This window comes from Mus musculus, chromosome 12 (genome assembly GCF_000001635.26).
Source record: "Mus musculus strain C57BL/6J chromosome 12, GRCm38.p6 C57BL/6J".
NCBI classification, from domain to species: domain Eukaryota; kingdom Metazoa; phylum Chordata; class Mammalia; order Rodentia; family Muridae; genus Mus; species Mus musculus.
In genome coordinates, this window is record NC_000078.6 from 34769618 (window position 1) to 34797060 (window position 27443).

The window sequence follows — 27443 nt, forward strand, 5'->3', positions numbered from 1 at the left end:
AAGTCTTTATTCAGTTCCACATGTGGCAACATTAATTTTCTTATGGTATCACTCAATTACTCCAAATAATCAATACCTGGGGACGATGCCAAGCTTTTAGATTCTCCACTAAGTGTTTTTTTGTAATTTAAGTCAATCCACAGCAAGATGTTTCCAAGCATTAATAAATTGCACTTGGTAATCTGGCAGTGACAGTAATATGTATTTTTACTGATATTTTTAAATCAGTAAGAGATCCTTTAAAAAGCTAAAGATAATTTTTAATCATGCTTCCTACAAATACTGCTTATTTGTACATCAGGCAAAGGAGACTGATTCCAAAACACTCTGTACTTTCCCAGTGCAGGCTGGGACTGACAGCGCCAGAGAGTGAGGGGCCAACCTGAAACTGGTCCAAGAAGCACAGATGATGGCCAGTAGGTGTCATCACTTAGGTAAATTAAGAATAGAGTGACTAAGCTTGTGGAACATGAGCTTTTTAATGTAAAGAACAGAACAGTCTTAGTCAAGCTAGAATGAGTTGATAGCATTAGCTAAAGACTATGATGTGCTATGGCAAGATGAAGAAACACAATCAAGGCAAGGAAGTAACACCCAAGGGGCAGGGAACCCAAGGGAAATCTACATGGAATGTATTGTGTCCCAGTCTGCTACTCCAATGGCTTTGCCTACCTGCCTTGAAAGATGCACATAGTAAGGCTTAATTCAGTCAGGTGTTCCAATTGACACCATAGTACATGAGATGTTAAGGCCTTTTGTCCATCTATTTGGTACATTCCAGAACAAAATTCCAAGAGCATTCAGTGTCTAAATAGAACCTTCTACTTTCGAGCCAGAGCTGTCACTCTGTTGTAGAGTGCTTTCCTGGCAAGCATAAAGCCCTGGGGTTGGTGCCCATCCTTATATAAACTGGGCATTGCAATGTGATTCACATCTATCCCAACAAGGAGTCAGGGCAAGAGAATTAGGAGTTCAAGGTCAGCATCAGCTATGTAGTGAGGTTGAGGGCAGACTGGGCCTGTCAAAAAAAAAAAAAAAAAAAAAAAAAAAAAGAAGGAGGAGGAGCAGGAGGAGCAGGAGGAGGATGAGGAGGAGGAAGGAAGAGCAAAGGGGGAATTACAAGAAGAAAATTCTTTGTAAAATTCTGTTTTAGAAGCCACAAAGCCAGGTGTGTATGGAATGTAACTATCTTAATTTCCTTTAACTGAGCTTAATTTCTACCATAAACCCCCCAATTAATAGCAGACAACCTAATTGGGCCTCTTCAAATAAGTGCAATCAAATTAGTGACTACTCAGTTATTTCTGATTTAAAATCTATCACCTTGGAATGAGACAGGCAAGTCTTCTCAAGATCCCATAATCTTCTTACGGTTTGTAGGTGGGAGAGACCTTTGGGCCTCAGATTGACCTGGAATGTTTGTTGGTAAAAGACCATTCAACATCCCACAGGTTCTGCTATGTCAAGTGTGCAAATGCCCACAAATTTGCCTTTCTAACATCTTCTCAGGACATGATGATGCTGCCAGTCTCTAAGAGCCACCTGTCCACATGCTAGACTCTTCTAGGTGCTTTCAAACCTTTGTTAGCTTTCTTCCAGTCTCTGAATTCTCTCCCTAGAGCTGTCATTTCTCCATCTGGCAAGAAAAAGCTCCTAAGAAAAGTATAATGCAGGCCTAGCTGTTTCAACTCAGGGTCATGCACTATATAGCACAAGAATATGGGACGTTGTCAAAGTGCCTCAACTAATATATCAGCATTCTCACCCCTGGCACGATAGCTCAGCACTGCACACACAGCTTTTACTGGTTGCAAATCATAGCAGGTTAAACAGCAATGAACAAGTGTAGACTGAACACACATTAAAAACTGAAAGTAAGGGTATTATTTGGCTCTTAAAAACCATATGACCTTTGAGAAGGCCTTTGAATATATCAGATCTTCACCTTCTCACCTATGGAAGGAGGCTGATATTATCTTCCCAGGCCTAGAAACTTACAGATTGTCTAAAGGACTCAAATGCCATGCAATGTTGAACCTTTAAGCAAAAGACTTGATATGACATGTAAATCTTCCATTTGCCTACGTAGCTGGAAGCTCATAGGGTCTGGGAACATGGTGGTTTTTGGTTTGTTTTTTTTTGGGGGGGGTCTTTTTGAATGAACACTGAGCCTGTTGCTGTGTGCAGCCACTCACTATAAAAACTCATATATACACACAGGCTGACTGGTATGACTGAGTGCATCCCTGGCAAACCACATGCTCAGGGACCTTCAGCCAACTGAACAAGGGAAAGGTATAAAAGCTCGCACAGCATTTGTTCATTGTTCAGAGAACTATTTGTTCAAACAGAAGTGATCACACTACTGCTGACAAAATCAACTGGGCCTAGAGTCAATAACTGACAGCATAATTAAAAAATAGTTCCTTCTTTCCGTTTACACCACACAGAAATCTTACTAAACAACATACTTCAAAAAAACATTTGCAAAGATATTTACCCTGCATGCCCCTTTTCCTGTGTTAGTGAATCTCCATCTAAAATGGAGCTGGGGCCTTTCGAGCACACCCTCTTCCCTCAGCTCTCTGTCTCCCAATCTTAATAAAGTTTCAGACATTTTTTTCCTCCCACCCCTTCAAAACGGGAAAGAATCAAAGATACTTGTAGAAAAATGTAAATTCCAAGATTCTGCTCTGAAGACGGACCAAATCTTCTTGACAAAATAGAAAGGTTTTTTGTTTTGTTTTGTTTTTAATTTCCAGTCCGTGGAGGGAGCTCAGATAGGGTGTACCCAGGTCACATGAGTAGCTAATGATTAAATATAAACTCCCTATCATACTTTTTAGGGACTCGGTGTTACAACTTCTGCACCCAGAACCTCTATCTGAACCGACCACTTGATAAGCAGTCAAGTATTAATCTACCAAAAGGAGAAAGGGCTGTCTTAGAACTATCTTTTGGAGTTTTTCTCACAGGAAAGTTTTCTATGTTAGTCTTAACCAAATTCTATGGCTCACTTTTCTAATCTGTCAAACAACAACATACTTGAAAAAATAACTAGACACAGGGGGCTGGTGAGATGGCTTAATGGTTAAGAGCATGTACTACTCTTGCAGAGGCTCAGAGATTAATTTCCAGCACCCATGCCAGATGTTCACAAAAGCCTGTAACTTCAGCTCCATAGGATCTGATGACCTCTCTGGCCTCCATGGACATTCGCACGCATGTGGACACACCCACACATAACACACATATATGTACACATAATTAAAATTAACATGAGAAACATTGGATATAATGCTAAGTGCCTAAGCAGTCACATATTGGCTGGATTTATTAATGAAGTTCCTAAGCCATGAGTGGATAAAGTAATGAGAGAAGAACACTTTTGGGTATCTGTGGTGGTTTAAGTGAAAAAATGTCTCCCCTGGGTTCCAGTATATAAATATGTGGTCCCTAATTGGCAGTGCTTTGGGGGTGGAATTTGGGGGATTTGGCATTGGAAGTACATATGTCACTGGGGACAGACTTTGAGAGCTTAAACCTTCACCCCACTTGCAGTTTTCTCGCTCTGCCTTGTATTTGTGTTTAGAGATGTGTGTAGCTTCATGCTCATGACATTTGCTGCTACAATTTCTCTTCTGAACCATAAGACAAACACATTGTCCTGTAAGTGGCCTTGGTTATGGCGTTTTCTTCACATCAACAGAAACAGAAATTAATATCTTCTTTATTTGGCCCAACTGCCCCCTCCATGGGCTTAACTAGGCCTATTCTACAATGACTGAACATTGCCTCATTAACATAACAGGTGTCTGAAAGGGACCGAGATCTTGCTTTTTTTTTTTTTTTTTTTTAACAACAGTAAAATTCTGTCACTGATCACTCAGCTAGAAAGGCTGGAGAGCTGGTAAAGATGAAGGCATATAAATTACAAAAGGAATCCAAATGCATTAATGTCAATGTTTGGGATATAGATCTATGAATGAAATTGAGATCAATCAATATATGAGATGAAAACCAGTTTTGTCCATTTTTAAGGTTTTTTTTTTTAGTACAACCTGAGAGCTTTTCAATACATACATTGAATAGAGAAAATATATTTTACATATAACTTTTTACATGAGCAAACTTAGTAATTATCTAAAGGATACATTCTAGTGGTGACTCAGGACAAGTAGTCAATGAAATCTGGCAAAACATGGCAAGGAAAAGGACTCTGACAGGACAGGCGACAGTCTGTGATGATGAATTCTCCCACAGGCCATGGAATGATGTTGAGCATTTTGCTCAATTTTATTGTAGTCAGAAAAGTCCTTCTGCATAAAAATAACTTGTTTTATAAATTAGCTGTCAGATCCTTGAAGAAACCAACCATGAACAATTTGTTGTTGGTTATATTTCCATTATTGTCACCATTTTAATCCATACTTCAGTGATTAATGGCTTTCTAAGAAAACTTGTTTGAAGGATAAAGAATGAAATCCGTTAAACGAAATCCGACCTGACAAGACTCATTTCTCTTGGGGTCTCGTCTGTACAGAGATTCCTATGGCATAATTAATGGTCCAAGAGATGAAACAGGACTCCTATTCTGTCATGTCTCTTCTATTTAAGTCTTCAAAAATGAAAAATAATGAGAAAAGGTGTAAAACAAATTGCTTGATATGCCAAAGAGCAGAATAATCCCATTAAAATAATTAGAAGCTCATTTCAAATTATGAAACACCATTGTCTCACGGTAGGGAAAGCTCAGCCTGGCTGATCCTTTGGTGTCTGTGGGCCCCATTTATGGCACAACCATTAGACATGTTTGAAAGCACCTGCTCTCTGAATGTCCTTAAAAAGCCTCATGATACACCCCTCTCAGAATAAAAGTCTCTAGAAAATCAAGCTTTCAAAATTTATACTTCTAAGATAGCTTATTCCTTTACTTTAGCTCATATGTATCTAAAACAAATGAGTTTAGAATACATAACTATTATGATAAATATGCTTTTGAGAATTATGTTTGCAGGTATAGGGGACATGAAGGGTTTTTTTGTTTGTTTTTGTTTTTTGTTTTTTGTTTTTTTGTAAGCATTAGATTTCTCACTATGTAAAAATAAGAAGACTAATGCAAACAGTAGCTAAACTCTGGTCTGGAGCCAACTGAGTCAATGACATATGTCATTTCTACAAACAAAAAAAAAGAAAAAAATGAAAGAAAGAACGAAAGAAAGAACGAAAGAAAGAAAGAAAGAAAGAAAGAAAGAAAGAAAGAAAGAAACAAAGAAAGAAAGAAACAAAGAAAGAAAGAAAGAAGGAAAGAAAGGATTTTGCGAACAACAGGAGGAAGAGAGATACAAGGATTAATTAGAATCCATGCCTCTGGGGACCTCACAGTCTAGTGGGGAATGAAAGCATGAATAGAAAGAACTGGGATAAGGGAAAAGTTTGAATTGCTCAAGCAAACACATGGGAGGAAATCATTAGCCCTAGCCAGGATACATCCAGCTCCGCCACCAAGGTAACAGGAAGAAGTCTAGGATTTTGTAAGATGTGGAAGCTTGGGGTGGCGATAAAAATTCTTTCTTGGGGAGAGGTAGTAACTGGAGTAACAAGAGGAGAAACAAACTACGGAGAGAGGCTTCGTTTCCCCAGCTTCTGACTATATTGGAGCACTGAGAGTTTGGGGATTTGAATCACACAGCTGCACAGTAAGCACTCAGCTTATGTTAGATGAAAGAAAACCACCCCAACTAGGACAGACACTGAAGTGCAAGATTCTACCTAGGAAATTACAAGTGATTTAAACATGGAAATGAACACTAAGCCTCATTCGTATTTGCTCGGATGTCACATCCAATAATCCTGATCAGCATACAGCAGGGACCACTTCGCCTTCAGTGCCAATGACTTTGCCTCCAGCACCAATCACTCACTCCACTTCCGGGGCCTATCAATCACTTCACCTTCGGTGGAAATGCACTGCTTTTTGTTTTGCTTCTACATAAATCTAACCTACGTCTCAAGAATACGTCCCTTCATATGTTCAGGTACAATTTCCTATGATTCTGTCAACTTAAAACAGTGGGCCATCACATTTTATATTCAAAACAATATGTTACGCTAAGATGAACTAGCACTCCAGTGGATATATACAAATAGGAGTTGGATTAGCAAATCCCCAGTAAGAGATACCTTGCCAGTGCTAAAGTGCTTAAAACATCAATGTATATGTTTCCTCCTCCATGTACATCTCTTGACCCCTGTCCCTTAACTCTCATACAGAAGGCTCTGACTATGTATCCTCCCAGGAGTAAGAGCTAGTCTTACTCTCCCATTTCAGTCACCGTTTACTCCTACTTTGTATTTGTGAGCTCTACAAATGAAAACCCTTTTATTCCTAATAACAAAAGGCAGTTTTTCACCTTAAAGAACTTCTAAATGCCTTTGCAGTCGATCAAGCCCCTGGATCTATCTGGATTTCAGTTGGTTATAAACACTAGCTTAAATGTGACCAGAACCCGGGGGTTAGAGGTACTCAGTGGCCTTTCATCTATCACCCAGTGAACATAGAGTGGATAATCCTGCACACTGAACCACGCCTGACTGGCTTTAAGAAAAAAAAAATCCAATTTGTATCTCTGAGATGACTTGGGCAGGGAGGCACAAAGCACAAGCTCCATAAACTAGACTGGCTCCTAATTCTCCTGGGATGCCAGAAACTTCAGGGAATGCAGGAGCAGATGTTGCATCTTCTAAGAACTGCGTCACCCAGCAAAGGGCTGTCTGCCAGCAGGTTCCCTCTCTCTGAGCTTGTTCCCAGTGGAGTCTCCTTTCCTAAGTATCAGCTGAACTCCAACCGTCATCCACTTTAACCTTAATTGTGTAAGATTTTTCTGAGGGTTGAGATACTTTTCTTGTTACTTGAGATCTGTGTAATATGCTGCTGTTTACCTGGGATTTTTCCTTATGCTTCTTACATAGCTCTAGAGTCTCCAACAAATAATTGTGTTGTTAGAAAGCTTCAACTACATTAGTATCCCTATTGCTGCACCCGGTAAATAAAGTTGATGGGGAGAGACTTTTAAAAATCAATGTTTTAGAGTCTTATGCATGCATTTTGCTTCAGAAATAAGATTTAAGGTGGCTTAAAATGCAAAAGAAGAACATCCATTAACTCAGCACAGAAAATCCAAGTCAAACAAGAACAAAGAAGAAACCACCAGAAAACACAAACTTAGGAAGATTACTTCATTTGAGGACAAGGCTTAACTGAGACATCTTGCTTCTTAATCAGAGGAATGCAGTGGAGCATTTAAGACAACTTCATTTTGAAGCTGAGATCACAGGATTTATTAGGGGAGTCTTTCCTCGCCATTCTAGAAGTAACAAAGTCACCAAGATTCTCCAACAACAGGTTTCGTGAAACATGCAAAGGTATCTTTAAGGGCACATGGCTGGGTGCACACTCTGTGCAGGACACCACACCCCAAGTTCTAAATGGCCCTCACTTGTTTAAATGATGCAGCAGCTACCTTAGTGTGAAATTACTAATAGTTCCCTTTCTCACCACCAACAAGGTTAGTACAGATGATCTATGGTAGATTTGCTTTCAAATTCAGTGGGAGTACAGTAGTAGCTAAGACGGGGGGGGGGGGAGGTCCCCTCCCCATACATGCTATCAAGAACATGTTTAAACATGTTTTTAAACTAGTTTAATAATCTTAACACTATTCATGCTCTGGGATTGGCAGGGCTTTCCAAACGTTCACATTGGTAGGTATAAGGCACAGAAGAGGTTATTTTGCCTTCCCTGTGTCATAGATTCTTGCTCATAAATTCTAAGAGAGCAGCTTTTGCTGCTGCTTCTGTTGCTGTTGCTTGGTTTGGTTTTTTGTTTTGTTTTAACTTCAGTTTTTTTTGTTTGTTTTTGTTTTGTTTATTCATCAGAGGATTTTAATGAAACTTAAGTAAATTATAACATTAAAAAAATGCTCAGGCTAGTACACAGCACATCTGAACACTTTGTAAAAACGTTGTTGGCAGCATTCATCAAAACCTTTACTGTAAAAACATGTCCTTAGGGAACTAACTACCTCTCCCATGTCTGCCATCTAATCAACTCAATAATAGCCATAGGAAGGATATTTCCTAATCAAATGTGTTGTTAAACACTTACGGTGAGCATCATCTGACTCATTTTAAACATGTTCCCATGTTTTATTTATCATTGGCACCAACAATTCCACAGTTGGTCTTGACCTTGTGTATGCTGCTAGTTCTTTGATCAGCCCCTCATTCCTTGTTTAGGGTATTTCTTATTTGACAATTTAATATTTACCAATTTCCCTATGTTTTCCTGAACAATTAGTCCACCACTATTATGCAGACTATGACCTCAGCCTCACTCACATCATACCAAACTTTTATGAACACTAAAGTAACAATAGATTGTTCTGAGAGCAGAGAAAGCATCATTATTTTACTCTGTTTATCATGGCGCCCTTCTCAGAAACAACATAGGTAATTTGATGGCTTGGAGAGAGATAGATCTCTTATCTTTGACATCTTTGAACATATTTCTGGTTTCAATCAGTGACTCAGTTGCATGAGTCCGTCTTGCTCATATTAAGCAGTCCCTTTGAAGGATGCCTCTTTTGTCATTTTTTTTCACCTGAATTGTATTAGCTTAAGAAACCATCATCAAAGGTATTCACAAACAAGCAAAATATTCTCAGGTGGCACTTGATACAAATATTACCTTAGAGCTATTTTAACTACTTCGTCCTAATTTCCTACCAAGGTGGACATCTAGCATATTTTGTTTTGTTTTATTTTCAAGTTTCAGACATAGCTTGGAGATATTTTCCCTGTACTCACTCAAAAAAACTAAAATAGAGCTGGCATGTGTTGTCCACGTGATTGATGGATCCTCTGTGCTCATGAGGACACAGGAACTTCTATATCCGTGCATCCCAAACAGCACTGAGGCTGCACAAGGGGCTTGCTCGACACTATAAGTCCCAAACATCCCTGTTCTATCTTAGCCACTGCAGTTTTCCACAAGGCACAAGGAGTACCAGGCTGGCTCTGTCAGCTTCTCTTCAGCCTCAGTGAAGTGGGCAGCTGGGTGAGGTGACGGACCATGACCTGTTACATTAACAGTAACAAGCACTGGAACTCCAAACAAAGATAAGGTGTTTTCTAAGAGCATTACGTTGAAAGCCATTTTAATGGAACTAGACTCGTGGGTGGGAGGTATAGCTTAGTGGATAAACACGCATGCCGTGCAAATGTGAGAACCTGAGTTGACATCCCCAGGAACCATGCAAAGGTTGAATGCAGTACCATCTGTTTGTAATCCCAGTGCCTCCTTGGAGAAAGTGGGCAGAAGAGACAGAACGCTGGAAGTGGGTGGGCCAGCTAGTCCTGTATATGCGGCAGAAAAACAAAAGAAACTATTTTCAGACAAGGTCAAAGGTGAGAGCCACTACCTGCACAGATCTGTATATGCACATACACACACACACACACACACACTGTATGTGTGCAAATATATACAAACACACATGCACTGTATGAGAATACACAAACAGTAAATACACCTAGATGCATCAGCTCAGACTTAAATTATGCAAGTTTACATGTGAAGCTAGAGACAGTTTACCTGCAAGTCCAGGAAGCTTAAGTTCAGAGCTCTGCACCTGCCCTGGCTCCTTCTGAGACCTTTTCACCTGTTATTTGCTCCCTCATAGTGTCCAACCCATAGTCTGAAAACTTGGATCCTGCACAGGTGAGGATCCAAGTTTTCCGAACTGAGTACTTTTGACTTCACACACAGACTCCCATTAAGAATGACAGGGCAGCGTTGCTGTGTGCTGTTAAAAATGTCAGTTCCTCTTTCAACCTCGCAGATTTACAAAGATTACTGGACTGGCTCAGAAGGCTTGCCCTGCTATGACAAATTTTCTCACACTGAACTCCCCCTAGGCTCGGAGGCATATTTCTAATTCTAACCAGTTTAGGAAGATGAATTTCTAGCTTAAAGGCAGAAACACATGAAACATCACCTTAGAAGGGCCGTAAGAAGGGTATGAGCTCAGAAGACACTTGCTGAAGTGCCATTCAATGAGAAGCAGAAGTTTGCTGCATAGTCTATCGCACAGGAGCTTTCTAGACAATCTGCCTTGAAGGAAGGAAACATAATTTGCCTAACTTTCTCTACAAAGACTACCTTATAATATCACAGATTTCCTATATAACAGTGGCAGGAAACTAAGGCTTGCCTTATAGGAACAAGCTTCAGGGGTATGGTGTCAAAGACAATTCCAGTCACATAGAAATCCTACCCCTTAAAAAACAAAACCTTAGCTTCATCTTTATAGGCTTATTTGCTTTTCATGACAATGAAGTTATATACCTCTGAGATAATTTTCATTTTGAGAATATCCCATGGCAACAATAAAAATAACAAAACCAGAAGAGAGCTAAGAGCTTCCTGGAGTTTGTTGGGAAATCATTTCTCTCTGTTAAAGTACCTGTGACTTCAAGTGTGTTAATCAGTGTTTGTCTTACTTTTGCCACTAAGTATTAACTTCTCCAACAGAGAAAGCACAATGATTAGGAATTTCAAACTAAAGAAACTAAATGTCTTTCATAGAATTTCCAGAAATGTGGTTTTTTTTTTATTTCTTCTGAATAGAAATGCAAATAAATCTATTGAGCACATATAGACTCAAGAAGACTGTCACTGGGTTTCAACTTAACTATTTTAGCCCAGGGGGAAATGAAGAATTAGAACAGTGGCTAGGACGAGATGCCCAGTGCATATAATTCATCTGGTAAGCATTGACAGGTTACCCCTCCAATTCAAGAACACAGGTAGAAGTTCCCAAAATACTAGAAGATATTCTTTAAATGTTATAACATTACACTGTGGCATAATATAGCATGATAATATTTCTAATAAAAGAAAACCATAAGCAGGCAGCAAGCTACACTGTTAGCTGAATTTTAGGAACTTCAGCTCAGCAGCAAGAAATTCTTTTTTACATTAAGTTTTCTCATCTCAGTTAGGAAGGGTTTTGTGAGGTATGGTCACAAGTTCCTTATTTGGGCCTTGGAATGTTGTTTTTTAACAAATTATCTTTCTGAAGTAGTGCAAGCTTTAAATGGTTGTGCATAGCAGCAGCTTGGAAATGTTGGCTAGAGCATCACATGGGTTCCAGTGTGATGACCCTGCAGTAACCAGTTTATCTTCAATGGGAAAATGTCATCCAAAAGAATGAAACTGAACTTCCTACTGTTCTTGTTCTTATTTGAGTCTAGAACAATCCCTGAAGGCTGTGTATTGAAGGCTTGATACACAGCTGACAGACCTTCCATGGCTGACTGGATGTCGGGGGCTCCGATCTCAGGAATTCTATAATGGCATTATTGGGAGGAAGTAGATTACTGGGCCATGCCTGACAGAAATCCACCTTGCCTTCCTCAGCACCCACTCTGTCTCCCTGATGCCTCCTTTCTCAGCCACCACACATGTGAACCCCTGCTCCACTGCTCCTCCCCTGGTAGTACCAGCCTCACTGTGCCTGAAAAACTTTGGAGCCAATCAAGCATGAGTTGAGACCTGGGAAACCATGGAGAATATTTCTCCTCCTTTGAATTTGTTCCTCTAAGATATTTGTTACAGCAATGCAAAATCTAACATTTTCCCATAAATCGGAGAACATGTGCGATATAAACAGCATCACCTAGTAAACAGAAGCAGGAAACATTCTATGTTCTTTAAAAACCCTGTGGGCACATTTATTACATAACTGCATTTATCAGAGCTCGAGTGCGTACACACACACACACACACACACACACACACACACACACATATACACACACTTAAGTACTTAGAGCTTATATCAAAAGATAAGAAATCTAATTAAACTTACAGGTATCCTGGCTTCATACAAATGCACTCAGCAGTATTTCAAGTAAACATACATCCTCGAGTCTTAATGTCTGTTTTCCCTTCAAGGCAAAATGTACAGAATTGCTCAGGTGCTCAGCGCTGCCCTTTCCGTCAACCTGGTCCTTGCACACCGCTGACAGGTCTTTGTCTCTGGAGCCTAGCTTTCCCTCCTTCTGCACATGGAATGATCCTTGAAACCCTTTGAGTCTTCCTAACCAAAGGCATTCACAACCTGACGGTGACTCAGAGCCCACTCTGAACTAGCCACTGCTCATGTTGCTGTGCCTCTCCAGTCTGTCTCACAGTTTAGACTATAGCCAGCTATACAAAACTGCTGAGTTCCACACATGGCAGGTGTGCAAGAGCTCTTTCTTCTTGCCATAACTCCCTCCTGACTACTTCAGCTTCAGGAACACTGCCACTGAATTCTGAGGTCAAGCTAAGTTCCACAGTACTCCAGACTTCCTTTCTCCTAAACCCCAGCTTGGACACACAAGGGTTGTCAGGTGTTGGAAACTGGGGAATAGTTCTACCCACTCTGGGATTGAGTGTAGTCATTCTTGGCTATATGGGGGATATTATAAAATGTTCTCAGATGCCAACATCTACACATAAAATGATACCTGTATATAACTTTAAGCATCCTTCCTTATTCTTTAGCTCACTAGGCATCATGGGTAATATAGTGCTACACTGCCACCATGCACCACTGTAAGGCTTGGGCACAGCTATGAGATGGAGTCTACAGAAACATGCACAGTTGCAATCGTCATAGGCCTACTTTTGATCCTGTGTTGGTTGAATCTGCTGATACGGGACCTATAGATATGAAAGGTCAGTATGTTTAAAAGGTCCACTTGTTATCTGACCCAGATACCAGGAGAACCATCCGCAGGCCCTGCTTTGCTTAGTTAGCTCATCAACCATTCTGTTTTCATTGATTTGTAGTTTATTCAGACATCAGATAAGACCATCATGTAATTTTTACTAGGCATTCTCTCAAAATTATCAATGTATAGCTATATACTGCCTTTGATGGTAATTTTTAATGTTAGTCTTATTGTCTAATATACCCTACTAATAGTCAGTTCTTTATAATTAAGTGTATTGAGTAATATACAAAGAACAGATATATAATTAGAACCTATACCATCATTAAATCCAGTATTTTTCGTTACTGCCACTAATTAAGTTGTAGTTACTTGAAATAACCCACACATCATTACCTTAGTAAATTTTAAACTCTTGATATCATTGAGACATATCTTGGACATGCACAAGATAGGGTAAGGTATTTAAATACATTCAAAATTGGACACAAAATATCTAGCACATTAAGAGTTCACAAATTTGCAAATCTTTCTCCTCCATTAGTTGGTTGAAAATATTATACATTTAGAAAGTAGTTCAAAAAAAGCTATTTTAAACATAACATGTCCAGTTTATAAAGTACAGTGTGCTATGGAAAGAACAGTTCAACATACATGGATGGAGGTAAGCTGGCATCTTAGAAAATGGAATATTTGGTTAATGAATTGCTACACATGGGGAGTTTCCAGTATTCTCATCTTTGATTTAAAATTCTTAATGAGCATAAAAGAACACATGTCAACATTCTACATGTTGTAAGGAAATTTTATGGAATTTCTATTTTCTGTTTAAGCATACCATTTTAAAATGATGAATTCAGCCTCTTAGATGACTTTATATTTCATATCAAACAACAAGCTCACTGTTTCATAATATGAATATAACTGAAATCTTAACAGAAAAATATAAATCCTCTGTTGGAAAAGTCTGCTAGGATATTGCTTGTCTCTTGTATCTAAGTGAGGCCTGTCCACAGCCTATTTTTTGTTGGCTCAAATGTATTTAAGAATGCATGTATATTTGTGAAGCACAGCTAAGCTCATTAAGAGGATTTGTCTCTAGACTGAATGGAAGAACAGTCTATGACAATAATTCTATCATGGAAAGCATGTTGAAGGGTTATGGATCAAACGTGTTCTTTTATATTTTTGACATAGAGAAAAATACTGCATAGATTATTATAAATGGGGACCTGAGTTTCACAGGACAGAAACAAAATGAACAGTAAGCGGGAGACTTTGGGGAGATATTTTTAAACAGGAGGTTTTGCAAGCTCCAAATTTAGCTTCAGAAAAAAAGGGGTAGTGCAAGCGTGAAGCCTGCGGTCACTCTGGAGGTCAGGGTGCGACTTCTCTGTGCACCTATATAAGGATAAACGAAAGCTTCAGAAATGCACGAAGCAGGAACCCTCTAGTTCTGTTATTCACTTTCAGTCAGGCCATGAAGTAGTCCACTGTTCTGTGAGGAAACCTTCCAAACACACAACTAACATGGCCTGCTGAAGGCAAGGCAACAACTTTACATAGCTACAGAGTGGTTTAAAAAGGATCAGGAGGTTTGGCTTGGTTTTGTTAGCCAAGGAAGGACTTGTATCAGTGATTTTTACCACCTTTCAATTTCCTGGGCAGTTTGGTGTGTGTGTGGGGGGGGGGGCGGTGTTTTAATTCAATGTCACTTGTGTTGACCTGTTAATCTAACCTTCATCATTCTTTCTGCTCCTTCCGGCTTCCGGCTTCCGGCTTCCGGCTTCCGGCTTCCACTGGCTGGCTTCCATTACTGTAATTACGATCTACTCTCACACTTCCTTAGAAATCCCATTTCTAATAAACTCTCCACTCACTTCTATTTCTACAGATCTTGATCACACTTTGCACAGAAAGCCCTCCCTTCCCTTGGTGGTCTGTGACAGAGCAGTGATGAGAGGAACACTAGGAAGGAGCCTCACATGTGCACCTCGGCTCCACTGAACCCAGAGAATGCCAGCCCTTCCCACAAGCCGCACAAGGCTAAAACTGGAGGGAAACCAAGCTCATGATACAAGTCAGTCTACACTGACAACTTAAAGGTGGCCTTCTGTCTATTTCTGGAGTACTTTGTGACTTCAAGCTTGCTTTTGGAGAAGTATGGCCCCTGAACAACCATTATTGTTCTAGATGTAATTTGAGATGGATGTACAGAAAGCAATCTGCCAATAAGCATGAACCATGTGTATAGAAGACTAGACATTCAGATGCTGACAACTCATTCGTCATTGTCTTTGGCACACAGAACAGTCTTTGCTTGATGATACTGAGAGCACAAAAAGAGGTTATGAATGAGAAAAGCATTCAAGTTTTCTTCTTAAATATTATTGACAATTCACACCTGCTATCAAGACAACATACATTTCAATAATGATTGGGACAATTCATATGTAACATAAGAATATACTTAGAATAGAATGTTGAAAATCTACAAGTCAACTCCACAATTTATTTAAAATGTGAACAAAGAGGCATATAGCACTATATACAGAGAGAGGTCAGTAGAACAGGACTACTAACTGTACTATCACCAATAGTATAATTATAAAGTCCTTTGAAGGGAAAATTTTTACCCTGAAGTTAAGATATTGATTCTGGAAGGAAACACTTTCAATAACAGTCATTAGATTTTTTTAAAAGAAAAATAATGAGGAAATCTTCCCTTCAAAAGCATAAAAATAAAGTATTCTAAAAACCAGTGAAACTTAATTCATGTGGTGCTTGATCAATGTAACTTAAGCACTATAATACCAGACAAGCATAAGGCAAGTACTATATTAAAAACAGGGAGTCATTTATAAATTTTAGAGGCCCTTGCAAGATAAATTAATGTATTATCAGATGATAATAAGGCAAGTAAACTTCCTGTCAATTAAGGAGTATGAGATTTTTTTAAACAAAAATGTGGAAATATTAAAGGAGATTTTGTTGCTTGTATAATAATCTTAAAGTTTTGGTGATACTGAACTCTTGATTCTGCAAGTGAATGTGGAAGCCACAAGCAAAAAGAACAGCGTGTGAATATCAACCTTTGGGTACTTGTACAATAAAAATCACAGCATAGGTAAGACATAAGGTTTGTAAATATTTACAGCAAATAGTTTAAATTATACACTTAATGATGTTGAAATAGGGAAACAAATAATAAAAATCTGGCAACTGACATGAAAAATCACAAACAGAGATGATTTTTCAAGAGTAAATTCCAGTTTTGTAGTTTGTGTGTGTGTGTGTGTGTGTGTGTGTGTGTGTGTGTGTGTGTGTGTGTGTGTGTGTGTGTGTGTGTGATGTTGGTGTGAGAGTGGGAGCATGTTTGTTTGGGTGAGTAGGTATGCGTGTCTCTGTGTGTGTGGTGTTTCTGTAAGGATGGAAGAATGTTTATTTGAGTGAGTAGAGGTGTGTGTGTAGTGTGTGTGTAGTGTGTGTGTGTGTGTTTCTATGCAAATTCATCAGCTCTATTTTCTTATCTATGAAAAAACTGTCTTTTTTTTAAAAGATTTATTTATTAATGTATATGAGTACACTGTAGTTATGTAGATAGTTGTGAGCCTTCGTGTGAATTTTGGTAATTAAACTTTAGGACCTCTGCTCTCTTCGGTCAGCCCTGCTTGCTCAGTCCCAGATTGCTCCAGCCCAAAGATTTTATTTATTATTATACATAGGTACACTGTAGCTGTCTTCAGAGGGACCAGAAGAGGGCGTCAGATCTCATTACAGATGTTTGTGAGCCACCATGTAGTAGCTGGGATTTGAACTCAAGACCTTCAGGAAGAGCAGTCAGTGCTCTTATGTGCTGAGCCATCTTGCCAGCCCACTTTCTAATGTAATACTGATAGGTAAATAAATTTTAAAATGATAAAATCTTCTAAGGAATAATTTATACTTAAGGCATATGGAAATCTAAAATAAGTATTGCCTTAACAACTCTATTTGTATAAATGATTCTTTGTATAAGTATACATATTTACATATGTTTAATAAACATGCATAATGTGTAATATACAGCTCTATTTGTATCAATCCAATATAGGATTAATTCCTATGACGGAGAGATTCATGCAGCACATACAAAAGAGGTATTTTATTGAAGTAGCAAAACAAATCAACAACCTCAGAGGCCAATCTATGACTGCTCAGCAATTCCCCTGGTAAAACAACCCTAAAAGCCTGTCATAGTCCACAGAGTAAAATGAACCACACTTACATGGTATTTTAGATTAAAAGGGGCATATTTCCAAAGCAAAAGTTTTGGAAGAATATATATGTGGGGGTGTATATTTATCATATGCATATATCCATAATACTAGGTCATCTGGTTGAGTGGATTTGGGGACATTTATACTTTTTCATACATACATTTCAGCATTGTCTAAGCACATTTAATTTTTAAAAAAGATTTTCATTTAAAAAAGATTAAGAAACTTGTAATAATGACTTTTCTAGTTTCCAGTGATCACATAATGCTAACAGCTACCTGCCTTCTCAAAAACACTTTGCGTGGTTTTAAATAAGGTTCTTGTCAAGAATTAATAGATACTTAAGTGTTAACTTCCTTTTTGCAAAGAACTACAATTAAAAGAGCCATTTACAAAGGAATTCACAAGCATGTTTCTCAATTCGGAGTTTAACATGCACGTAACATCTCCATTTGTACTTGAAACCAAGAATTATAAACCATATCAGGATTGCATTTATTAAAATCTAAATGGGAATGGGGCCATTTTAATTCAACTTTCGAACAGATTTTCTTTCTTTCCTTTAACTTTAGAAACTAAGAATCTCATGTATCCTGTAACCCTGCATCTTTCTTCATCAGTTTTTAAAAGAGGAAAAGTCACCTCTTATCTTAGAGATGGCATACTAATTTATGTCTATCAGAAACTATAATTATATGAAATATTAATGATCATTGTAATGGAAACAAAATAAGACACTCTCATCAATGAAGAATAATACAATGCTCTTGAAATTAAGGCTTTTGCATTTGGGGTGACTTTTAACAGTTTAACTAAAGGGTGCTCTATGAGAGGTGAAAGGTCACCACCCAGCATAGCAAAGAGTCCCACTTCCTCTGGAAGAAGGAACAGCTCCATGCAAGACTCTCTGTCTCTCATACAGGATCACTGGGGTCCTCCAAGGAAGGCTCACTTCCCTATCTGCAGAGAGCAGAGAGCATTGCTGTGCTTCAGGAACTCCTGTGTCTCCCTGCCCTTTAGCTTTGCTTGAGGAGCATCTGAATAAATCATTTAAAAATTCAATTTTACAGTAAGAAAATGGACAAAGGAGCCAAGGCTTAAGGGAGAGGGAGGGAGGGAGGGAGGGAGGGAGGGAGGGAGGGAGGGAGGGAGGGAAGGAGGGAGGGAGGGAGGGGAGGGGAGGGAGAGAGAGATGGAGAAAGGCATAGAGAGAGGGAGAGGGAGAGGGAGACAGACAGACAGACAGACAAAGGCTAGAACTGAGTGTCAAATAAAAGCCTTGAAATTCCTAGGTCAACGGACAGCGTGGTTGACTCTCAAGTTCCACTCAAATTCAAGGGCAAAGTTTCTTAATAAGAGTGATTATCTGAGTTGGTTAGCATGGAAATATTGTTCTGGAACAAGAACAAAAATGGTGCTCTGAGGGTATGTGCCACCAAAGGGCCAAGCAAACAAACAAAAGTCATGCTATCACATGGGAACACTGAGGGTTCATGTCTCTTATTTTCTTCATAAACACATCTCCCAATTATGCATTTGGCCTTGACAAATGTTTTTCGTAACTCACCAAATATTGGCAGATGGCTGGCAACAGGAGATTTTAAAAAAGAATCTTCTCACTTTTAACCTATTATTCTTGCAAATGTCCAATCAGTAAATATAAGGAATGGAAATTCAGTTTAGGAATCATCCCAGTAATTTGCCTTGTGTTTCGAAAGTATTTAAGTTTTTTTAAAAAAAATTTTTTTTACTATAAAACACTCCTATTGTGTAGAAGATTCCAGTAAGAGATGTTCTCAATGTGAACAATATAATTCTTCTTTACAGAGAACTGAATCTACCTATAAAAGTAATTAGGCCTTTTAAAAAAATCATGATAAATTCTATGAAGAGTTAGGGCCAACACTATTAAAATTATTCATCTTAGTAAACCTCAATCAAATGCTGTATTCTCTGAAATATTTAAAAACCTATATACACCTAGTATTGGTCAGTATATGTGAAGTACAGCACTGTCTTATCAAGCCAATGAAGTGCATAAATTTGCCATAGTCTTGTGGGAAATATTTTGGCACTATGTGCATGAAGCCTTAAAATGTTTATATACCTTGACCCAATAGCAAGGAATTTATTTTAGGTAAACTTTACAAGCACTAAAAAATTTATGGGCAAAGGACTATATTCCACAATTTATAACAGTCAAGTACTTGAAACAATTTAATTATCAAACAACATTAATAGACTGGCACAATAAATTGCCATGCCCACACACTGCATACCAGGAAAACATATAAAGCCTTGTGTTTTAGAACACTGCTTTATAACACGGAAAGTATTTAGGAGCTGCTGTTACGAAAGTGGGGACAAAGCAAGCAGGAGCCACTGCACATGGGCCTTTCCTATTCTTCTGTTGGTTTTCCGAATAGCCAGCAATCCTCAGTGTCTGATACTCATGCCTCTGTGCAATCATTTCCAGGGGGGCACAGCACCAGGGACACACTGTCACTCCTGAGGGCTGCTCGTACAGGACACTACGACTTCTGCCCCCCTCTCTTGGATTACTCACTCTGAAAGAAGGAAGCAGTGAAGGCCCGTGGGACAAAGAACTGAGGCTTCTGCCTATGGCCAGTAAGGAACTGGGGCCTCCACCCAGCAACTAAGCCAACATGTCAAGTCTATACATGGAACATGAGCCCCGTTTAACCCTTCATGGGTAGCCTTAGTCTTGCTGCATACACGGGTGATATAAAATGATGATGGTGGATGAAAAAGAGGGGACAGAAGGCCTGAAGGGTGTCAGTGTAAGAGATACCACCATGACACGCCCGAACATGTATGTTTATAACTGATAAAAACCACTTGTACTGTGACAGTGAGACCAAGGGAACATAAAGAGACATTTTCAGCATAATACCCATCTCCTCTTCAAAAGGCCAAAGCCAAAAAGTTTCCCAAGGGATCAAAAAATAAAAAATAAAAAGGTGTTCCTTATTCTACTACATTTTCCAAGTAATTCACTGACTTCCAAAACCTACATTGTTCGGGACCACACCTTAAATCTCATAGGTACAGTGCCTAACTTGTTTCACGCTAGAGTTCCATGAGGATAAAGACACAGTCACCTGCTAAATGCTCAACACTTACAGGAAATGCTCTGATTACAGGAAGCTAATGATAAAACACTAACCCTTCATGAAGTGGCAAGGAGCACTGTTTCTCCATGACCAAAGGCAGACAAAGGCACCACAGATGATTCTTCATGTATCATTTTCCCCCTGGATGCAGAAGTTTAGCCATTAGTAGAAAATCTAGTGTGTGTGTGTGTGTGTGTGTGTGTGTGTGTGTGTGTGTGTGTGTATGTGTGTGTGTGTGACTAGAGACAGAGACAGAAACAAATAGTGAGATTATATAAGCCTTTTTGGCTTAATCTCATATAAATCTCTCTACATTAAAAAAGAAAGACTAAGGCTCTGAAGCATCTATAATTTAGCTCATCTCATATTAAGACTTACTTTTCAATTAGAACAGGTATTAGATTTCATATTAAAATGTTCAAATGTATATTTAAATGTCGGCAGCTTGTGAATTACTAAAAGCACGTTTAAACTATTAAGTATTGTATTGTAGAACAGGGCAAAGTAAAGTAATCTGCATATTAGGGAATATGTTGTCTTTTCAGTTCTTTTAACTTCAAAAGAAACCAAAAATATCAATACTTTGTTAATATATTAAGCCCATTTCTAAACTATAATCTGTGAATCTAAACTTTTCAGTCTTTCAGAAATAACATTCTATAGTTGTATATAAAAATAATATCAATACTATACTCTTCCCAAATAGTAAATGATAGTAAAATCTTTCCCAGGACCAACCAGTTTGCTTTGAGTAGACAGTATCATGAAATACCCTTTACTTGGAGAATCTGTTTGCCTTCCTTCTTCCTGTAACACATGATCAAGCGTGACTTATTAGTAAATTCCCTTATTAGTATTGTAGAAACCTGGGTCATCACACAAGTGCATACCAGTTTCTCCGAGTACTGCCCATCTCTTTGATTCTTGATTTCATATTGGAATGCACACAAACAAAACAAATGACATTTACCTTTCTAACAAGAATTACTGTCAAAGTACATCAGTTCCAACATGCTTAAGGAATTCGGGTGAGAGACATCCAGACCCTATCACGGATCAACTTGAGCTGAAAATAAATTCTAAGTCACACCATAAACTCATCGAAACACATGCGGCTGGACAGAGCCACGTCTCTGCCTCTGAAAACACAGCTCTGCTTCAGGCAGATGCCAGCAGTTCTAGCTGCAAACTTGAGTAAGGCATCATGAGTTAGGCAGTCTGATGATACAACAGTGGCTTCAAATCTGGCTGACTCTTTCCGTATGATGTTGAATAATTACCATGCAAAGCTTAGTCCTCATCTGTAAATCAAGATAAAAATATGTACCTTACAATGCTATTATTCTGTTGTAGGTCTCGTGGAATACTGAATAAAGTGATTTCCACAGTTCCAGGCCCTATGGTAATAGTAAATAAGCCCATATCTGTTACTACAGTGGTGTTTAGGTTCTAACATCACTAACTATATAGATGAAATGCCCTTTCATCTGGGCAAGGAAAACAACTACTGGGCGCTTGCTAAACTTACCATGCTGGAAGCCTTGCAATTACAGAGAAATTATGACACAAGTGATCCTTCAGAGGTACTCAGCAATCTGTTACACACTGCCTGGTACATGTCCCAGGGAATAAACTGCACAGTCCCTTCAGTGCTTGCATTAGGAGGCTGGGGCTTAAATGCTTTCTTAAGAAGTGGCGTTACCCGTGAAAGGGAAAGACCTGCTGTTTTCAGCTCTTAAAATGAGGCTGTGTTTGTGTTGAGGTCTTCTGGTGTGAAGAGCAGCAATGTTTTCGCTGTACTGTTTTATCGAAACAGAGTGAGAGCGGCATGAAATTAAAATTCAGCCAGCCAGTGTCTGTTTGCAGCCCTCAGCCATAGGGAATCAGCCATTGTTGCACAGGGCTACCTGTGACTAGTCATTAGGGGGACAGTCATAGATGTAAACCCCAGGAGTACCATATCAATGCTGGACCATGGTTAATCAATGACCTAAAAGCATTCTCATTATTTATAGTTACCGTCTGTACAGAAATACATGATGAGCCAAACAGAATAAAGCAAATATCATCCTCAACATGAAGATCCTAGAGCATCCTGTGTAAACTAGGTTTTCGGGAGCAAACGGCAGGCGCTGGGCAGGAATATGCTCCTGCCTCACTTCAGTGCCAGTTTTAAAACCCAGCCACCAGTACACAGTGACTTTTGAATAGTGCTCCAGCCTGTGCACAGATACCTCTGAACCTGGAAAAGCATTTTTTATTACTCTGCAGGGAAATAATAGCAAAATAAATTAACATTTTACTGGGGTTTTAATTGGAAGTGGCTGTTCTCAACAATATGTTTATCAAACAGTGTGACTGGCAAAATGTATTACTGTAGCTGTAGTTATCCAAATTACATGCTGTCTAAAGCAAAAAGGGCAAAAGCCATCTGCCTCCTATAACTTGCATTTTCTAGACAGCCTGCAGCTGCTTCTGATTAAGCCACATCGCAGAACTCTGGGGCTCTATTTTTAGCCACAGAAGCATATTTTTAGGACTCACACATCCAAGGCATGGGGCATTTATATTAATAAATGAAAACCACCTTCGGTTAGGAAGCCGTTCATATGACACTTTGCTCTGCTCTACATCAGCACAGAAAGGATTCCAATTGAACACAGCATTCTGAAAACCTAGTTTTTAAACCATGTGTCTCCCTTGCTGTTTTCAGAATTCTCGGGGAAGGACACAGAAAAGATGCATCCTCTCTGCATTATGTCATAATCAAGAAACTGTATTACAAGAAAAGATATAACAAGAAAGTACTTCCCCATACTAGAAGGCAAGCACGGTTGCCCCTCATTTTACAGATGCTTGCTGTAAACCACTGCATAGCATTACAGGATCAAGGCCCCTGCTTCTGTCTACAGAACCTAAGCCGCTAACACCAAAGACAAGAAAAAAAAATAAAATTTTAAATTGTATTTTATTGAAAAACTATAATAACAATATATTAGGAGGTATCATAAATTTTGATTAAGTAAATATATAAAAATACTCTAGAAGTGAGCAATATTCACAGAGAAGATAGATAACAAATTTTTTTCTTCTAATTTTAAGTCTTTATCATGGTATTATTTATCACCACCTGATCGAAATCTTGACCCTCAGGTTGGATGAAAAACAACATTTGGGTGCCACAAGAAAGGATGCTGAAACTGGAAGTACCAGAAAGACATGCCCATTTTACCTACTATAGGACTTCTGTCTAGAGAAATACAGCAATGACCCACTAAGCTCAATGCACAACATTGGTCCCTTTGCCCAAGAGAATCAGCACACTACTTTCTCCCTGCTCACTAACCACAGCGGCCCTCTGTCCCTCAAGCTCCCAATCCTTGTTCTTTATGAACTAAATGATCACATGTGGTTCTGGGAACCCCACCAGAGACCTCGATAATAGGAGCAGGTCGTCTTAACCACTAAGCCATCCTCTTGTCCCCTCATGTTATTTATTGTTTTAAACATCATCTGCATCTATGTAGCTCTGCTATCAGCTCAGCCATTCTGGAAGTCAGTTCTCACTTGCATATTTTTTTGTATAGGAAGACATTAGCACTAGCCAGCATGCACACGTGTTTGCCTTGTACATGAGAACTCTGGGAAGCAGACCCAGAATACTCAGTACCCCCAGTTCTCTTCAGGTTAAGGCCTCCTCCATTCTCAGCATGAGCTAAGTAGACACCAGTGAATGCCTACGTAATTTTGCAAAATGAACCACATCAAACGGTAGCCATAGAATACTATGAGCATTTAAGTAGGGAGAATGATGCTACTGAGTCTTCTTTAGAAGGTGATCATTTTTTTACATATAAGATCAAAAGTTCAGATGGCTGCAGATAGCCTTGAAGTTGGACCTTCCTTGTTGCTCTGCTTCTAACAAACATCAGAGCTAATCTACCAACAATCCAAACAATCCAAAAGTGTTCTTGAATTTATAATGATGAAAACTGTGTAGAAGAATTTAATTAGCACAAACTGGCTAGCTATATATGTGCGCGCGCGCGCGCGCGCGCGTGTGTGTGTGTGTGTGTGTGTGTGTATGCTAGATTTTAAGAAAAAAATGAAAATGTAGGTCATTATTTAATGCCAACCCTAAAAATTAACCATGAGCTTACAATAACTCTTGAATCATATTTGATTACAATCAAGACCAAAAAATATTCTTCAAGTTCCCATAGTCTGATTTAAAAAAAGATGGGTTATCAGGTTTCTTCCTAGAGGTAGAAAGACAAGGAAGCCCCCACAACAGGAGCTCCAGGGAGAGGCTTCAAAATGGATGAACTGTTGCTGTGCACACACGTGCTGATGACGGACTTCCAAATCATTAAACCCAGGTTGACATTTTTCCTCTTCCTTATTAGTCATCTTCCTTCCTCCGTTTTAATAATATGCTTTCAAGTTTCCAGGGGGCTTCACACGGTGGCTGGTAACTACATGAATGCATTTTAAATAATTATGGTCATATTACCCATCAGGACTCCAAAAGGAATGCCACCCTGTGTAAAAATGTCAGTGACTATCTCATTCTTGTCCTTGACGTCACTGCCATGCACTCTTTACAAATAAAGCCCTTCTGATGCTAAAACGGATAATAATGACTAGTTGCCAAGTGTTCTCTCCCCCAGACTGTCATGGAGGATTAAGTATTAAAATGATGAGCTTGGCTATAAATAAAAGGGATTGTTTTATTGAAAACAAATAAAAAATGTCAATTTATTCCATGAGAGTCTTCTCTGTGTCCAAGTTAGGCGGAGAAGAAAAGAGAATTGTAAATAAATACCCAAGCTTAAGTTTAAAACCACTCACCATATCACCTTTGTTCTGCATGATATAGAAACTGCCTAAAAGCAACAAAAAATAAGTTCCCTGAGATTGAAAGTCTATGCATCATATAATACAGGAAGGAAGTGAGTTTCAATTACGATTTTATGTTTGTTTCATGTGGGTGTGCATATTCCACATGTACTCCTGGAAGTTATCAGTATTGGTAGTAAGTGACTTTACTGGGCTAGCTCTCTATCATTGACTATTTACAATAAGCACAAAGGACTCAACCATGTTACATGTGCCACCAGAGCAATGGTGCACTCTACCCAACACCCAAAACCCTTAAGTTCCTGAGTTAAAATGGGGCTTATATTTGAAACAGATTTAACATCTATTTCAAGCCAATTTACCCTTCTTTGAAACAAAACCTTCTTAACTGAAATTCATTACAAAAAATTATGCTTATAAAACTTGTGGTTACACTAATTGTAAACAATTCAATGAAATTCAAGTTTGCAAAAGCAAGTGATCTCTTTATAAATCAAAGCCTTCTACATTGTACTATAAATATTATCAGCTCCATAATTACATCATCATATTTACAGTTACAGAAGGAAAGGCATCCAAACAGCTCCATTGCATTAGGTACTCAACAGACATCTGAGGAACACAGTTTGATTTTAAAGTGCTTCACTTTGTACACTATACCAGCATGTACTGTTTACAACTGTCCATAAGGGTTAAAAGGAGCAATAATGGCAGTGTAGAAAAGATTTCATGTAGTTCTTCCTGTAAAGACACAGTTCTCAGCCCTGTTAGTTTTCAATTACTCTGATTTTAACTCAAAGAAATTTGATCTGCCTCATCTCAAAAGGACTGCAGAGTCTACATCAGATCAGGTATGAGTTCTTCACTTCCAAGATCTGGCCCAGGTAACAATGACAGTCTTAGATTGAATAGAAGATTACATCTCACACAAGATTAATCAATAACAAAGAGAAAAGTGCAGAGTAAGCAAAAGTCAGAAGTGCTTTGCAAGAGGCGTGGGTTTAATAGAACTGACTTGGAGGACAAGAGCTGGGCTGAAGCCAAAATCCAGCCCTGACCTGAATGTGACCCAGGCTGCTTTGTCCGGAAGCTTTAGCATTCCCTTGTACTAAGTGAGGACCGTAAAGTACCTAAGTCTTGGATTTGGTACTGGAAAAAATATATGACACTATACAAATGATCTAAGGAAGCAGCTCACTAGGAGAGCGCATGCCTAGCATGTATAAGGTCCTTGGTTTGACCCAAAGAACTCCTGCCACCACTACATCAACAACAGATATTACAAAGCCTGTGAACAGGTAATCAATAAAGTTCTGTTGGCCCCAATTTAAAAGTATGCAGCAGTCAACCATTGGACTGAGCTCTGGGTCCCTAATAGAGGAGCTAGAGAAGGGACTAAAGGGGTTGAAGGGGTTTGCAACCCCATAGGAAGAACAATATCAACCAACCAGACCTCCCAGAACTCTCAGGGACTAAGCCATCAACCAAGGAGTTTGCATAGCTCCAGCTGCATATGTAGCAAAGGATGGCCTTGTCATTTATCAATGGAAGGAGAGGTCCTTGGTCCTATGAAGGCTTGATAGATGCCCCGGTGTAGGGGAATTGAGGGCAGGGAGGTGGGAGTGGGTGGGTGGGTGGAGGAGCACCCTCATAGAAGCAGGGGGAGGGAGGATATGATAGGGTGTTTCCATGAGGGAGGGAAACTGGGAAAGGGGATAACATTTGAAATGTAAATAAAGAAAATATCCTATTAAAAAACTCATAAAAATAAAAAAATAATAAATAAATGAATAACTAAAAGTTGCAGTAAGGCTCTGAGTCAAAACAGGCATGGTCCCTACCAGACATGACCATATACATTCAGGTGGCATGGTGGTAGACTGTAGTGTGGACTCTCAGTGGATTCAGCTGTCTTTACACCTTGCCTACCACACATATGTTTTTCTTTCAATCCGCTTTTGAATACTCTTTACAGGTATTTAAACGGCTGTACACGGAAACTAGCTCTTGAAGGAACCCATTCACTGTACTGTTTAGTACATCTAATGGTATAGTCTATAAAAGGTCTGTGTGCAACAAATCAGAGATTCACGTGGTTGTATACCTAGTAAACAGGCGTGCAACCTGCATTTTAAAAGTGACATACATATGAAAATCTAATAACTTTAATAAATAATTATAGGTATGTGTGTATGTAGCTGGGAGACACAGCATCTATATCTACTATTGCATAAATGCTAGAAAATTTAAGGTCAAAATACATATAAATCTAGATAAAAGGGTTAAAGTTATCTATTTACCTCTTTCCTTAACAGCATTCCCTTTTCTTCCATACAGATTTTCACATTATTGACTGGATGTTTTCTTGTGTGGTATCTCAGAGCATTTCTGAATGTGGTAGTATAGC

At 38.9% G+C, this 27443-nt stretch overlaps 1 protein-coding gene and 1 long non-coding RNA gene across 8 annotated transcripts in view; both read right to left on the minus strand.

The window, feature by feature from the left end:
• The window catches only part of Hdac9 (histone deacetylase 9), an 869516-nt gene that overhangs the window by 722038 nt on the left and 120035 nt on the right, over nt 1-27443 (minus strand). The gene's annotated exons all lie outside the window — the stretch shown is intronic.
• Gm46347 lies at nt 3838-18149 on the minus strand. 2 transcript variants are annotated; one of them, XR_001780600.1, is made up of 2 exons: nt 10059-18149; nt 3838-9417 (listed from the first exon to the last, which is right to left on the minus strand). It is a non-coding gene; the product is annotated as a predicted gene, 46347 (long non-coding RNA). The 2 variants fall into 2 exon arrangements; XR_001780599.1 differs by lacking the exon at nt 10059-18149 and adding an exon at nt 9656-10052.